The following is a 15446-nucleotide window of genomic DNA, read 5'->3' as shown; positions in this document are numbered from 1 at the left end:
GCTTTGACTGCAAATAGGGATCTATGGATTTCTTAATATCAGTAAATTTAGGTTTGTCTTGAATAACTTGGGGTAGTCGGAAAGAAACTGACATTATTGTATAATCACATATATTGTTTTTTAAACGAAATCTTTCCTCAGGAGAGAGAACGAAGGTCACCGGCATTTAACCTCCATATAACCACCTTCCCTGAAAACAATGGAAGTGCACTTCAACTGTTCTGTCAACAGGAAGGAATAAAGGTAGATGTGGCTTCATTAGCTCTTGCAATGGTTGGCTAACCAGGAGCATTATCTGAAACACCCCTGTACTCATATGAACACTTTAAATCACGGTTACCTTAGAAAGTACAGCAATGATTCAGATGTAAGAAATATTTTTCTTCTGCAAAGACAAAGATATGATCAAGTTCTGAGAAAAGGAGGGTTTAGGATGGATAGCAGGGGAAAGAGGTCTCCTAGACTGTCAAGTATTCTTCCTCCAAATGAAATGAAGGCCAGTCACTTGAGATATGTAGAAGTAGCTTAAACTAAACTGTAAACAATATACGGCAGGGAAGAACATAATTGTATGATATGATTAGTTGATTTGTCCTACAGCTCCACATTTATTCAATACTGAATGTACAGTTGGAGTCAGAAAAGTGGCTCCTTTTCCATCATCGGTTATGATCCATATAATGTATTTAGGAGGACCTAATTCAGCAAAGCACTTAGGCACCTGCGTAAGTCCTATTGAAGTAATGCGTTTATGTTTTTTGCTGAATCAGAGCCTTGGAGCGTAAGGAACATGATCCAAAGTCCATTCAACTCAATGGGACCTTTTCCCATTGATCTCGCCACCTCCTGAATGAAGTCCATTTCTTGCTTATGGACACACACAAAATCTTTGCGCTGAGACAAAGTTCAGGATCTATCAAACCTGTGTACTACCTGTTCCGCTATGTGGATCAGAAACCTGGCCCCTTTTACGGGCAGACGAGGAGCAGCTAGAGGTATTCCTATATGTGCTGTGAGTGTCAAGTCTTAAGCAAAAAGTAGCATAACTATGTGCAAAATGTCACCATCTCACCACAATCTGGGCTTCCTTCCTGATGTTGCCTGTGGCACTACCCCTGAGATCCATGCATTTGCAGGATCGATCCCGATCTGGGAACTTCATTACACGATGCCTGGTGAGATGTCATCAACCATGGTGCAATGGTCCTAGTAGACTTTGCATGTTTGGTTTGACTTCATGTTCACTTCAGATCAGGCCCAAGATGAGCATATAATAAAATAAATAATCAACACCGATACATCTTGTAAGTTTGAGGCAAGAGTAGCTAATGTGGCACAAAATTTGGTGTTCAATGTTGTCCCCTCAAAGTGATTGCACAATATACAGATACAAAGCAGCATTTTTATATACTATAAGTAGTGAAAATAGTTGTATAAAACACAATCCTGCAAAGTGCTTGACATTTCTCATGAGATGTGGAGCACAATCAGCTCCCCCTGACATCAATGGGAGTTGAGGGTTCTCAGCTCTGTAAAGATTTGGGCATTCAGGGTCCATTACTGCTCCTGTTGTATCAGTGGAAGTTTTCCTATTGATTTCAATGAATAAGACTGGGTATCTAATAAGGAGGGTTCCTTTTGTTTCTTCTTTTGTGTGTCGTGGGAATGTAGGAAGGAAGGAAGAGAAGAGTAGGTTTTGTTTTTTTGTACAGAGAAAACTAGCTGCGTGTGGGGTTTCAAAGGTAATCAATAGGCCTCAATAGGGATCAAATTCACACTTCTTTGGTGGCTTCTGTAATCATGGGTAAGGCTAGTGGGACAGTCACAGACATTACTCCTGCCACTAGAAGTCCGATATGTGACCCTGTCGTTGTGTTAAAACAAATTAAATTTAAAGATCATTAGTTATTAGTTACTTTATGGGCCAATTCATGCTCTCTTTAGCCTCACACTAGTCCCACAAATGTCAATAGCCCAATCTGCTGCACTTGTTTTCTCCTCAAACCAGGTCTTTTTCTAAGCCTGTTACCCAATTTCAACATTTCAGTGAGTTGATAAATCTAAATGTGCTAAGACATATTCTGTCCTCGTTTATTGCTGAATATAACTGAGAGTACTATTTGATCCACTGTAAACGTAACAATAGCATTTGTGTCATTGTGATGCAAAACTAACAATCAGCTTTTGGAGTCTTCTTGCATGCAAAGGTGCATAAAGGCCATGCAAAAAATTAGTATCTAATGATGTGTTTTCTCCTTTATGAACAATGAATGTTAAAAATATTTTCCAGGATGTGAATATTTCTGAACTTATGAAGAAGCTTGATATTCTTGGAGATAATGGGGTAACAGTTTCTTTATTTCAATTATTCCCATGGAATGGCATGTCAGCAAATATGCATTAAGGGACTTTTTATGGCTATATTTGCATATACAATACCAAATGTTAGGACCCATTTTTGCCAGCGTAGATGCAATCCCTTCAATGGGAATCGACTTCAATGGGAGTCACATCTGTGTTTTTCAGGACAGATGTGGGTCACTGGTGAGTGGCACTAAAAATCGTGGCACAGGGAATGCACAAGACATGGTATAATAAAGGTTAGGACAAAATTAAGAGTAGGAAATAAGTTAACTCATTTTTCTATATTGATTCCCTGAAATAGTAACACAGAAGTTTAGATGCTACAACAAAGGGTGCCCTAGAAATAACTTAGACAGGAAAGATTTTACCATAGCTTGAGTCTGATCCACAAAGTTTGAGGGTTGGTTCTAGATTCTATTCCATGCAGTGAGATCCAAAAGTACTTTCAAAGCACTCTATGTTGCTCTGTTCAATAACAGGTCTAATTTGTCAATGCTCCCTTGGCTTCAGTGCAAGATTTTTTTGCATTAGGACAGCAATCCAAAGAATTGATATTTTTCCCATTTAAAAAAAATCACTGGATTGAGACCACCCTAGACCATGCACTTTTTGCAAGGCATGGTGAGAATGATGCAGTGAACTAACAAGTGTAGGGACTGTATTCACTTACTTTAGCTTTATTATTTGTAATCACTGGATATTTTCTGTGCTTGTTTTTTTAAAAATAAAGAGAGCCAATGCTCTGTGATACATACAATAAAATCAGAATCGATCTCACTAGTTTTGAAGAATGGATTTACAGTCCAATGTGAAATACAGTTGCATATTTTTTGTATTTTAGAATTTGAGAAATGAAGAACAGGTTGCAATAATCCAAGCTGGAACTGTACTTTCCCTCTGTGAAAAGGTAGATTTCAGTAAAGATTTTTGTTTGCATAAACACTGAGCATACCATCCTCGAACTGGAAGGATGATTTGTCAGTGACGCATGGCCTTTCTGTTAAATTAACGTGGATGTGAGCATGGAGGCATCATAACCCATGGCTTTATTGGGATTGTACTTGTGGAGGGCCCGAACATACATTCAAACATTTAAAATATAACTTTAAAAGTGAAAACTTCCTCCAGAGACGTTGCCATTAAAACAAAGCTGTAAAATACTTTTGGTTAAAAAAAGCCTAATCTGGGAAATACCATCAACCTCAACTCCCAGTGACCTTTTGAGGAATTGAGGGTGATCAGCACATCACTGGAGGTTCTCAGTGCTTTGCAGGGTTACGATGAAGACCTGTTCTGGGCCCACTTCTCCAACGTTCTGAAAACCTCCTGGAATGAGCTCAATACCAGCCTCTACGATGGAAGTCAGTAGAAAAAGAAAGTTCTTAGCACCTCACAGGATTGCTCCTTTCGTGTGCCACCTGTGCATTATTTTGTAAGAACACAGGCTGCTAGTTTTTGAAAAATTAGCCTCAATATCTTTCCATTACGCAGCCACAAATGTATGTCTCTCAAATGGTCTAAAAATACATACTGCCCTTTAACTTCCCACTCTTTCCTTTACCTAACAGTGTGTTAGTGAGAAATTCATTATAACCTTAACTTGCATGATGCTTTACCTCTTGGATCACACAGTTCAAGCACTTTTGAAAATTGCATTAATCTCTTGTTATCTCCCTTGTTGTGCCACATGGGGAAGATAGAATTATAAAAACATGATTCAGTATTTCTGTTGTTAGGGCTTGGTCCTCTCCTGGGACTTCACTGAGCTAGTACAGTGCAGCTGGTTTGTGCTGCTGTGTATTAAGTGGAGAGGTTTCTAAACTCCTTACTAAAGAATATTTATCTCCCAATTAGTATGCCTGGCAGTCTTCACTAGCATAAAAATAAAAATATAAACAGTCAATTGGTCTTGGGAAAATAGCAACTCCATTTCCCCAGAGTCTTAAAAACCAGTTGTAGCCATCAGACAACTGAAATGTAATATAACAAACCGTTTATCACTAAAATAATAGTTTTAGTTCTCAAGCTGAGAATCACTGGTATGATATCTCTCACACACACACACACACACACACACACACACACACACACACACACACACACACACACACACACACACACACACACACACACACACACACACACACACACACACACAATTTATCCTGCTGCCTTTTTCTTCTTGTGTCATAATCGTCCATGTCGTTCAGTAACAGATCTGTGATCAAACAGAACAGATTATTATGATCTCCTGATACTTACGAGTGAAAGAAGAAGGAAGAGGTCCAAGAGGGGATAACTTTCTTTTAGCAAATGTGATCTTCATTGGTTCAACGTTGTCATAGGATATGACCAAAAGTATTTTCCACAGGACAGATAAGTTAGACAAGTCACCCACTTCCAGGTGACTGTAGAACTTGCTCTCCACTTACATCATTAGTAGAGCGAATGTAGTAATGACCCAATAATAATTCCATTTAAATTGGCTAGGAAGGAAGTCATTTCCTTTCTACTGAAGAGGCCCCATCCCAATAAGTCTGCCATTGATAGGTTTATATCTAGACCTGCACAGGTCCATTTCTGAACTTCAGAATGGAAGTCTAGCATGAAAACTCCACCATTCAGATTAATTGGTTAATGATTCAACCAAGTTATTCATGTAAACAAAATAAAACTGAATAAATAATTACAAATGTTGTAGCTGTCCCGGTGTTACAACAGACAATCATAGATCTTAAACTCTAATGAGGAAAATAGATGGTAAAAGGCTAGATAAGTAGACAAAAGGAAGAGCAAAATTACACAAGCATTAAGGGCTGGACTGTGCAGTCCTCACTCAAGCTGGTTTATATTCACCAGAGTAGTGTCACTGAAATCAATGGGACTATGTGAGAGAGTAAGGGTCATGCAAGCTAGCCCTCTCATATAGAAGCTTAGTGACCTCTTGCAGGTTATTTCCATTAGTGTCCAATCACAGCAATCCTGCCTCTAAGAATAAACTGTGAGTTTGTCAATATGGGAAATCCTTTATAACAATAGAAAAAGAAATTACAAAGGGGCTTCAAAGTTCTGAAAATAGCAGGTATCTTTTACACCTCCGCTGCAAAAAGCTAGTTTTGGTTACCTCATAGGAACTATTCCTATTGATAGTACTTCTGTCAGTCCTCAGCTGACCAGAGGAGGATTTCTATGGTAGTCTTACTGTTTAATCAGCTTGTTCAAAAAGGAGGAGTGTTTGGTTCTGTCCTTCTAACTAACATACACGTTGTCTGATTTTAACATGAGAGTCTATCTATGTACTTTTACACCACTGTAGCCTGAGTGCCTCACAATCAATCAATGACTAAAACTCAGCAATGAATTAATCCACCTAGCGCTCCTGTGAGGCAGAGAAGTATTATCCCCATTTTACTGATGGGGAACTGTGGCATGAAGAAGATTAAATTGAAGCCAGGTCACTCCATATGCTATCCACTAGACCAGGGGCGGGTAAACTTTTTGGCCCGAGGGCCACATCTGGGTATGGAAATTGTATGGTGGGCTATGAATGCTCACAAAATTGGTGTGTGGGAGGGGTGAGGGCTCTAGCTAGGGGTGCAGGCTCTGGGTGGGGCCAGAAATGAGGAGTTCAGGGTGCGGGAGGGTGCTCCGGGCTAGGACCGAGGGGTTCGGAGGGCAGGAAAGGGATCTGGGCTGGGGCAGGGAGTTGAGGTGTGGGAGGGGGTCAGGGGTGCCGGCTCCATGTGGCGCTTACCTCAAGCAGTTCCCAGAATCAGCAGCATGTCTCCACTCTGGCTCCTATGTGGAGGCGTGGCCAGGCGCCTCTGTATGCTGCCCTGTCTGCAGGCACAGCCCCTGCAGCTCCCATTGGCCGCAGTTCCCAGCCAATGGGAGCTGTGGGGGTAGTGCTTGAGTGGGGGCAGTGTGGGGAACCCCCTGGCTGCCCCTACGCATAGGAGCCAGAGGGGGGACATGCTGCTGCTTCCGGGATCTGCACAGAGGGGGGCAAGCCCCAGACCCCACTTCCCGGCTGAAGCTTGAGGGATGGATTAAAATGTCTGGAGAGCCAGATGCGGCCCCTGGGCTGTAGTTTGCCCACCCCTGCACTAGAAAATCCTCCTAACTCACTGAAGTTTCTGCATGTTAAAATGTATCTGTGGGAAGCATATTATAATCACAGATATCTTGCATTTCAATCACAGAGCCATTTAAATCAGAAATCAGATTTCCCCCCTCTTTACTGTAGAAACAGTTTCCTTCTGATCCTGTCACAAGTGTAAATCGTTTGGATTTGGTAATTAGAGCAACTCAACCATTCAGTCCATTGACTCCTTCTTTACCATGTTAATTAGGCAAACACCGCAAATGAAGAATTAAGAGTTCTGGGCCTCCCTGTTAAGGGGCTTTAGTGTGAACTGAAAAAGTGCTGCTGAACATGGGGTCTAATGCTTAAATAGGCAGGATGCTGCCTATTGTTCTGATGCTGTTAATTAAGGTCAAAGGTGCAGCATGGTGAATGCTTAGGTGTTACTGATCTCAGGTGCTAGCAGGAAAATGCAGAATTCTGTAGTTAGGTCTTACCAGGTAGTGAGGAAAGAAATCACTATCAGCTAAAAACATATGACATTTTAGTCTGTCTGTATGTATATATAGGACAGAGGTGGGTGAGGTAATATGTTTTATTGGCCCAGCGTCCGTCCTTAAATATCAATAGACCCCTAAATCACATCACATATCAGACTTAAATCAAGCTATTTAAACAAAAGTTAACAAAGATTCATCACTCTCCCCAAAATTCTTCTACTTAATATTCTAAGTGCTCAACCTTGCTCCTTTTAAAGTCAATGGTGAAGCTCCTACTGACTTCAGTGGGAACTGGCCCTACCAAAAAAAATATATATATATCTCCAGACTGTGCTGTCAGGGAGTCCTGTAACCCAGTGACGAAATGAAATAAAATAAAACCATGACCAAGAATGAGAATTCCCATCCGTCCTGACAACCCGTAAAGCTGAATGTTAGCATACTCTTAGCCATCAGTAATATTCAAGGCACAAAACTGTGGTTTCCTCTATGTACGGTATCGTCTGACAGTTGGAATGGAACGACCATTCTTCTTTTCATTTTGGTCACATTTTTTAAAGCATCATAATAAGAGATTGATCAGATGGTAGCCACTGCATGAATTTCTTCACACAGTTCTCCCTACCCATCTTAATCTTCATTTCCAGGGCAGTGCCCAAGTGGGGCAGGGGCAAGCAGGGACACAGGGGACACAGAACTCCTCCAGCCCTAGGCCTGCAGTGAGGAGAGCAAGCTCTTCTGGCCCCAGGGCTGCGGTGGGGGCACAGAACATGCCCCTCCAAAAGCGGTCAAATTTAAATTCTTGCACACGCCCCTGTTCACCTTCAAAGCCCCTCTCGTTCTAGTAATGAGCTTGCTCCCAGCAAATGCTGTGAATTGTGCCAAATAAAAGGATGGATTCTGCAATCCTTCCTCATGTAAATACTCCCACTGGTTTAAGTTACCATAAGAAAGGATTGCCAGGTTGGGCCCTGACACCATATGGTGGGTTTGTGATGTGGACAAATGGGCCTGGGGAGCAGCAAGGATGAAACCATCAACTAATTTTGCTTTCTTGACCCCAGTCACATTTGGACCTAGGCCTTTAGAGGGGGAAGGATCAGCTTCCACTCATAATCAGTCTTCCCAGTTCCCTCCTCCTCATTTATTTATCTGTAGTTTGAAAAAGCTGAACAGTTAATGGGGGTGGGGATGGGTGAAGCATGCAGTTAGCACTCTCATCAACAAATTAACTTACATCACTTTCAATGACGCTCTTCCAAAGGCTGTATTCTCATCTTTTCTATTCCTCTTGTTCCTGCCGTGTTCATATAGTGGCTAAAACAAATAGAGGGAACAGAAGCTGCACTGACACAGAAGATGATGGACCTGGAGAATGAAAAGGTGAGAAATAATCATTTTTAAAAAGTCACTTGCTCAGCTAGAACTGCGTTTCAGAGAGAAGTCTGTAAATATGATGACATGTTAAGTTGTTGCTGTTTTCTTTGTAGTGGGGATGGCTGCATGGTGCTGTCAGGAATAGATTTATAAAACTGTTTAATAGCTAATGCCTTTGATGTGTAGAGAAAAAAAGGATTTAAACTGAGACTGAAACATGGCTGTACCACACAAACAGGTATAATAAGCAAATGGTATGAAACCCGTCTGTGTGCTTTCTATGTATATTATTTTGTTTGGCAACAGCAGGTTCTTCGGAATCTTGGAATCAAATTCAGTAGAATTGCACCAGAGATTAATTTGGCCTATGGTGTGTAATTTCAACTAATGAAGTCTTCTTCCTGCTTCCGCTTTTTTGTCTTAACCTCTCTTCCCTGTCAGGGATGGATGAATTCCAAAGTGCAATTAAGTCTTTCACTACAAATTTGATATGATACTAAGCTCTCCTTTTGCTGTATGTTGTATGAAGATTTTCTGAAAGAATGTTTAGCTTTGTTGATTTATCACGCATGTAGCGCTTTTCATCTTCCAACTGATGTACAAATACTGATTAAACCTTGCCATACATTTTCCCAGTAGATACATAAACAACATTATCCCCATCTTACAGAAAGAGAGACTGAGGCTGATGGGTGAAGTGACTTTCTTGCCTTTGGCTGTCAGTGCCAAGATTAGAATTTGGCTTTTTGGCTCATTGTCTGATGTACTGCCTTTGTGAATGGGGTATGATACCAATACTCATGTAATGCAAGGTGTGGTCCCTTTTATCTGTACTACGCCAAGAATTACTGTATTTGTAACTCTGAGTTGGAAAATGTAAAAAAATAACGCATTTTTAGGGGGAAAATGGAAAACACTAGAATGTTTTAAAAAGTAAATTAGAACAAATATGTCGTGTCTCTCTAACTTGACATATACATGTTTTCATTTGCAATCTGTGGTATCTGTAATTCATGTTCACTTCAAGCTTCTGATTATTTACGCACCAAGGAACTGTATGTAATTGCTCAGCTCAGCAATCTGTCAGTCTCAAAAGCAATAGTCACATCTTGCCCGGCATAAATTGTGTAATGAATATGAAATTTATTTTACGGTGAGATTTTCAGAAGTGCTCACCATTGGCCTAGCTGCTTCCTTTGGGAGTGGAGTTAGGCCAATGCCGAGTGCTTCTGAAAATCCCATCCTTATTAGAATTTCTGACTCCTATTGCTGGTAGTGGCCCCTTGCTTAAATGATGGTGATATCACCTGCGAGTGAGTGTGGTACAGTGGCTAGGGCACTAGACTGGGACTTGTTCCTAGCTCTGCCACTGACGTGCTGTGTACCTTTGAGCAAGTCACTTCCCCTCCCTGTGCCTGTTCCCCTTATCACCCTTTCTCCTGTCTATTTAGGTTGCAAGCTCTTCTGTCTCTTATTGTATGTTTGTACAGCACACAGTGGGGCCTGGATCTTGCCCCTCTAGGTGCTGCTGTAATAGAAAAAATAATTAATAATAATTGTGCTGTTGCCATATGAACATTCAGCATCTAAGACTGAAATAAGTTCCCATTCTGCTTGTATATTGGTTCATGGATCATTGAAAGAACTCCAGTGTTTAATAAAGTTTTAAAACATTAAACATTACAGTTTGTTTATGGATTATATCAGAATGAAAATGGCATTGAACCTTCTTCTAGTCTCCCCTATTTGACTTCCATGCTGCCACTGTAAAAAACAATGGCTTGTTCCAACAGCTGGGGTACTTCCAATAACAAGGAACAATATATATTATAATTAGTTCTTATGCTTACTGACTCTTCAGACTGTCAGATTACTGGGCTGAGCAGTTTTCTTTTAAGCTAAATAACATTTCAAACAGGAATTTTGATTTATTACTAATTACTGATTACTAATTACCAAATTCTCTCCCTATGCTTATGTGCACAATTCCCATGGACATTACTGGGCATTGCATTTGAAAGCAAAATTTGGCCCAGTAAATGCAAACAAGACCCGGAGTCAATTTGAACATCTTTTCTTACTATTGACATAGGCCAATAATTTCTGTTGGCGATACCATTCTATGTTTTGGAGTGGTTCTGCTACTAACATAGATTATCCAGAATGGCAAAGCTTTCTGTTTTTAAAAGCCTTTTGTTATACACATACACACACCAGCCCATTTTGTATTTTTAATGAAAGCTAAAAGGCCTTTATCATATGGTACATTGATTTATATTTAAACTGCTTTTTGTTCCATATGTTGAGGAAACACAAACGTTTATCTTTAAATAAAAATGACTGTAAATGGTAAGTCTGACCAAATTGCCTTTCCGCTTTCTGGACTACTTGTTTATGGGCACCATCACCACAAAAAGAATGATATAAAGCTAGTATTTTCCAACCTGATTATTGTGTTTACTTGTGCTCATTAAAAGCTCCAGAGCACTTTTTTCAAGAGCAAGTTTCCTGGCCTCTCTGTACTGGTTAAGTTCTAACTATTTAGAGTCTCATTCTAAGACTCATAGTCTTCCTATAGCTTCAGTTTTGGATATTGAGTTCCATGGAATCCTAATCTGTTCAGCATTTCAGTGACAGCAGATATGATCCATCTATAACCTATAGGTGGCCTGTAAAACACCTTGTGCCCAGTTGGTCAGGAAAAACTGTGCTATAGCAATGTACAGGTAAGGTGTTATTACTGCAGGTGAGTGAGTTTAGTGATTTGAAAAGTACTCAGAAATCCTGAGTTCTAATACTAGCTTCTGCAACTGTGTAGGCAAAGTCCCTTAACCTCTCTGGCCCTCAGTTTACCCGTCTCAGATTAGAGTTACCTACCTTTATAGGGGTAGTGTGAGGTTTAGAACCAAAGCTTGCCCTCTGCGAGGCAAGTCTGACAGAAAAACAGAGGGCATAAAGAACCTCTTTTTATTCTATGCTAGCAGTGAAGCAGGATCTCTGCCTTGCACTAAGGAGGGGTCCTGGACTCCACATCAAGTAGTCCTCCCATTTCCTAATTCAAATACAATTTGCTGACTAAAATAGGGATAGCTCAGTGGTTTGAGCATTGGCCTGCTAAACCCAGGGTTGTGAGTTCAATCCTTGAGGGGGTCACTTAGGGATCTGGGGCAAAAATTGGTCCTGCTAGTGAAGGCAGGGGGCTGGACTCAATGACCTTTCAAGGTCCCTTCCAGTTCTAGGAGATTGGTATATCTCCAATTATTACATAGCTGCACACTCAGCTAGCTAGTACGTAGATTGAGGCCTCCAGCATGAACCCTTCAGGGGCATATATTACTCATTTTCAAAGGCACAGTGAAGTGCACTTAACATGATTTTCTCCCCTCTCTTGGCCTGCCTTGTGTAAATAATGGCTCTTGTACTATATGTATGGTGGACATGCTTCACCCTTCTCTCCCTCCTTTGTGTGTGCCTCTGTCAGATAAAGGCAGGATCTTGCCCTTAAGGTTTATGCCATGTTTTAGAGATCATCAAAGGAAAGGTGCTTTCTAGATACACATAGTTAATATGATGGTTTAAAAAAAATACTCATCTAATACTTTAAATACCCTAACAATAAATATGACCCATGGCTTTAGGTTCTCAGTTGCTTTCAGGTGAAAGTGACTGAGAGATTGCATACAAAAAAATGGTGAACTTTATGATTCCTCATGAGTTAGGATAAAGAACAAACCCTCCATTGTTTTTATTATTGCTCAGGACCTGTTCAGTAAACAGAAGGGTTATTTAGAGGAAGAACTCGACTACAGGAAACAAGCTCTGGACCAGGCTTACATGGTAGGAAAAGAACAGTCATTAAATTTTCATGCTTGATCAGATTTGATAAAATACAGATGAAAAAAATTTACATAGGGTTCTTTTTTAAATGATTTTTTTGTTCTGCTAGATTAGGAAACCAAAAATTACTTACATGGAGGATAGATGCCACAGGAAATGGGTTAAAATAATTGGAATTGTAATGTTTTTTGCATTGCATTTTATTCTAAAATGTGCAAAAGGCAACATTTTGGTGGTAGAATTGGTTGCCAGAGATAGGCTAACAGCGTGCACAGTGATCATGAGTAAAATATGCAGAAAATGACGATAAAACATTTCAAATGTTGTTTTTCCAGCTATTTGTAAATATTTGCCGTTAACGTCTCCAAACCCAGAGATGTCTATCCTTTCCATCCTATCTATTCTAACCTCTTATAGACTTCTTAAATAAAGTCACAGGCTTTGGTCTTCTCAGGTTGAACAACAAAATAAGGAAAGTCCTCTGAATTAGCACATTAGTGCACTGAGCTTCATTAGGTGGAGTAAAACCTCAAGAAACAGAAGTATTGTGGCATGAAGAATTGGTTACATATTTTAGGCATTTCAAATTGGAAAAGGATTCTTAGGGAAGCAGTGTGGTCTAGTGTTTAAAGGAGGTAACTGGGAGATTGGGCACCTGGGTTCCATTCCGTACTATGTGACCTTGGGCAACCCATTCAGTTTAGTTTATGCAGCTGTAAAATGGATACAATTACCTACCTCACAAAGGTGTTGTGAAGTTTAGTGGGTTGTTGCCAGATAGTTTAGATCCAAATAATGTTGTTCTGGATGGTTTTCTTTCATATGATCATACAAAACATAATTGTAAAAGAAATAAGATGTCTTATTTTAGTCGGTGAATATAGATTTCTGTTTGGATTTTAACATTCTCTGCTGTTCGCCTCCCAAATATTGCTGCATTTGGTTAGTGCATGAGAAACTGAAAGTAAAATTGACTAGAAACTAACAAGAAACAAAAGATCTATTGGTGTGCCCTAGCCCTCAAGTACCCCGACAGACCAGAAAACACAGGTGTTTCTTTACTTGATGAAATTTCTGATTCTGTGCTTTAACCTTTGATCCCCTTGAGAGACAAGTATTTGGAATTGCTTATGGCAATTCAGAACAAAGAGAATGAAGGAAACCTGGAATAACCGCAGATTAGAACTGTAGGGTCAGCGAAAGAGAAATGAGTGACAGGCTTTTTCTTAACTTGCAGTAAGTTACTATATCACTTACAGTTCTTCTTTTTGATGCCTAATTCAGTTTTATTCCCTAATCTGATTTAACAATCCAGCTGCAATGAGGGATAACTCTCGTTTGGCACTAACCTTGTAACTCAGAATTGGCAGTGGGGCCCTGTCGTGAATTGAACAAAAACTTGGCATGTGGGAAAATGCTGAATCTTTTGTCTTTCCCAACACATACTGTGAACTCTGGTTAAATTAAACAAATCACTCATTCAATTGAACAGAACACAAGGCCCATGCTGGAAACAGTCTCATAAGAACATGTGCACTGTATATGGAATGCTCTTCGCTGCTCACTTGAGTGCTGCTTTTCTGCTCTCTAGTTGTGTCCTTCCTTCCTGTTAAGCTTGGCTTGCAAGCATTGTTGTTGTCGTGTTGGTTTGTTTGCCTGCTGTATTCAAACGTGAGCCTGTTTGTGTGTGATTTGGGTTGGCATTAGAAAATCCAGGAGCTGGAAGCCACGCTATATAACGCTCTGCAGCAGGACCCTGGAAGGCGGGCGAGTGAGTCATTGAATGAAGTGCAGAGGGAGGATATACGAGCTGCGGTGGAGAAGGTACGGAGGCAGATCCTGAGGCAGAGCCGCGAGTTTGATAGCCAGATCTTGCATGAGCGCATGGAGCTGCTGCAGCAGGCACAGCAGGTAACTCACCACTCCTTCCCCCCACATCAGTGTTACCACCATTGTCACCACCATCACCAGCACAAGAATACCACGTCACTGTCACCTTGCCAAGTTATTCCAGGTCTTATTATTTATATTGCTGTCATTCCAGGGAGCCCCAATCAGAATTGGGACCGCATGGGCACTATACAGACACAAAATACAATGGCCTGCCCGAGAGAGCTTATAGTCTAAGGCCTCCATCTTGTAAATTATTCCGTGTGGGCAGAGCTATGCTGACTTCAAGGGGGCTCCATGGACAGACGGGGTCTGCCTGCAATAGAACATTGTAAGAGGGTGGCCTTCACCTTTAAGGGCCAGTAACCCTGTGGGCAGCCAGCCCTGTTTGATAATCTAATCCAGCTGAGACGGGATCAGGTGGATAAAGGGCTGAGAGAATTTAGTCAGCTGAGAGCTGAGGCTGGCTCTTGTGACTGGCCCTGGAACAGGGAGAGATGCACACTGAAAGGCTTCTGGACCCCCTGCAACCTGGGTTGGTCAGGGGAATAATTTGGTATTGTGTTACTTCGTGATTTTATTTGATTAAGTTAATAAACCATGCCATGAAGGAAGGGTCTGAAAGAGACTTGGACGTCGTGTTATTCCTTCCTGGGCTGGGGAAGATAGGACGGCAGCCCTACATGTGGTGGAGAATGTGGGCAAGCAGACAGCTTCTGGAACTGAGAGGAAGATGAGGCAGCATAAGAAAAAGTGGAGGAGAATAGGAAAGCAGTTATAGAAAGGACAGTGGCAGAAGTGATGGCTAGCAGGGTTTGCCTGGTGGATTTCCCCCTTACTTTCTTAGTAGGATAGGATGGGAGGAGACATCCACCTGTTGGCATCACAACAGCCAGCCACAACTCCTGCAGAGTCAACAAAAACAGTTCCTGAAGAACCTGGAGAAATGGGCTCCAGGGAATCTTGCTGGTCCTGGGGAGGGTAGCTCAGGTAGCCCTGGCCATGGTAGGTGAAGTTGGGCTCAGAAGATGACCCTGAGGCCTTCCTCTGCACCTTTGAGTGAGTGTCCAGTGCTGCAAGCTGGAAGGAGTCAACTTGGGTGGCCAGTGTGGCACCATTTATGACAGGAGAGGCCCAGGCAGTATACCAAGCCTTGAGTGACAAGCAGTCTGGCTCAGATCCGGGGATAAAAGCTACCATTGTAGACAGACTGGAACTGTCTTGTGGCATATCCTCATCTGTTCCAGACTGAGCCATTTCCATGAGGAATATGCCCATGTGTAGTGGCCCAGTGATAGTGAGACCTCATCACCCATTGGTTGTGGAGACAATCATAAGCCTGACAGTTCTGAAACAATTCTTGCAGATTCTGCCTGTGGGAGCCCAAAGCTGGG

The sequence above is a fragment of the Mauremys mutica genome, chromosome 5 (assembly GCF_020497125.1).
Source record: "Mauremys mutica isolate MM-2020 ecotype Southern chromosome 5, ASM2049712v1, whole genome shotgun sequence".
NCBI lineage: Eukaryota > Metazoa > Chordata > Testudines > Geoemydidae > Mauremys > Mauremys mutica.
Note: the sequence above shows the minus strand (reverse complement) of the source record.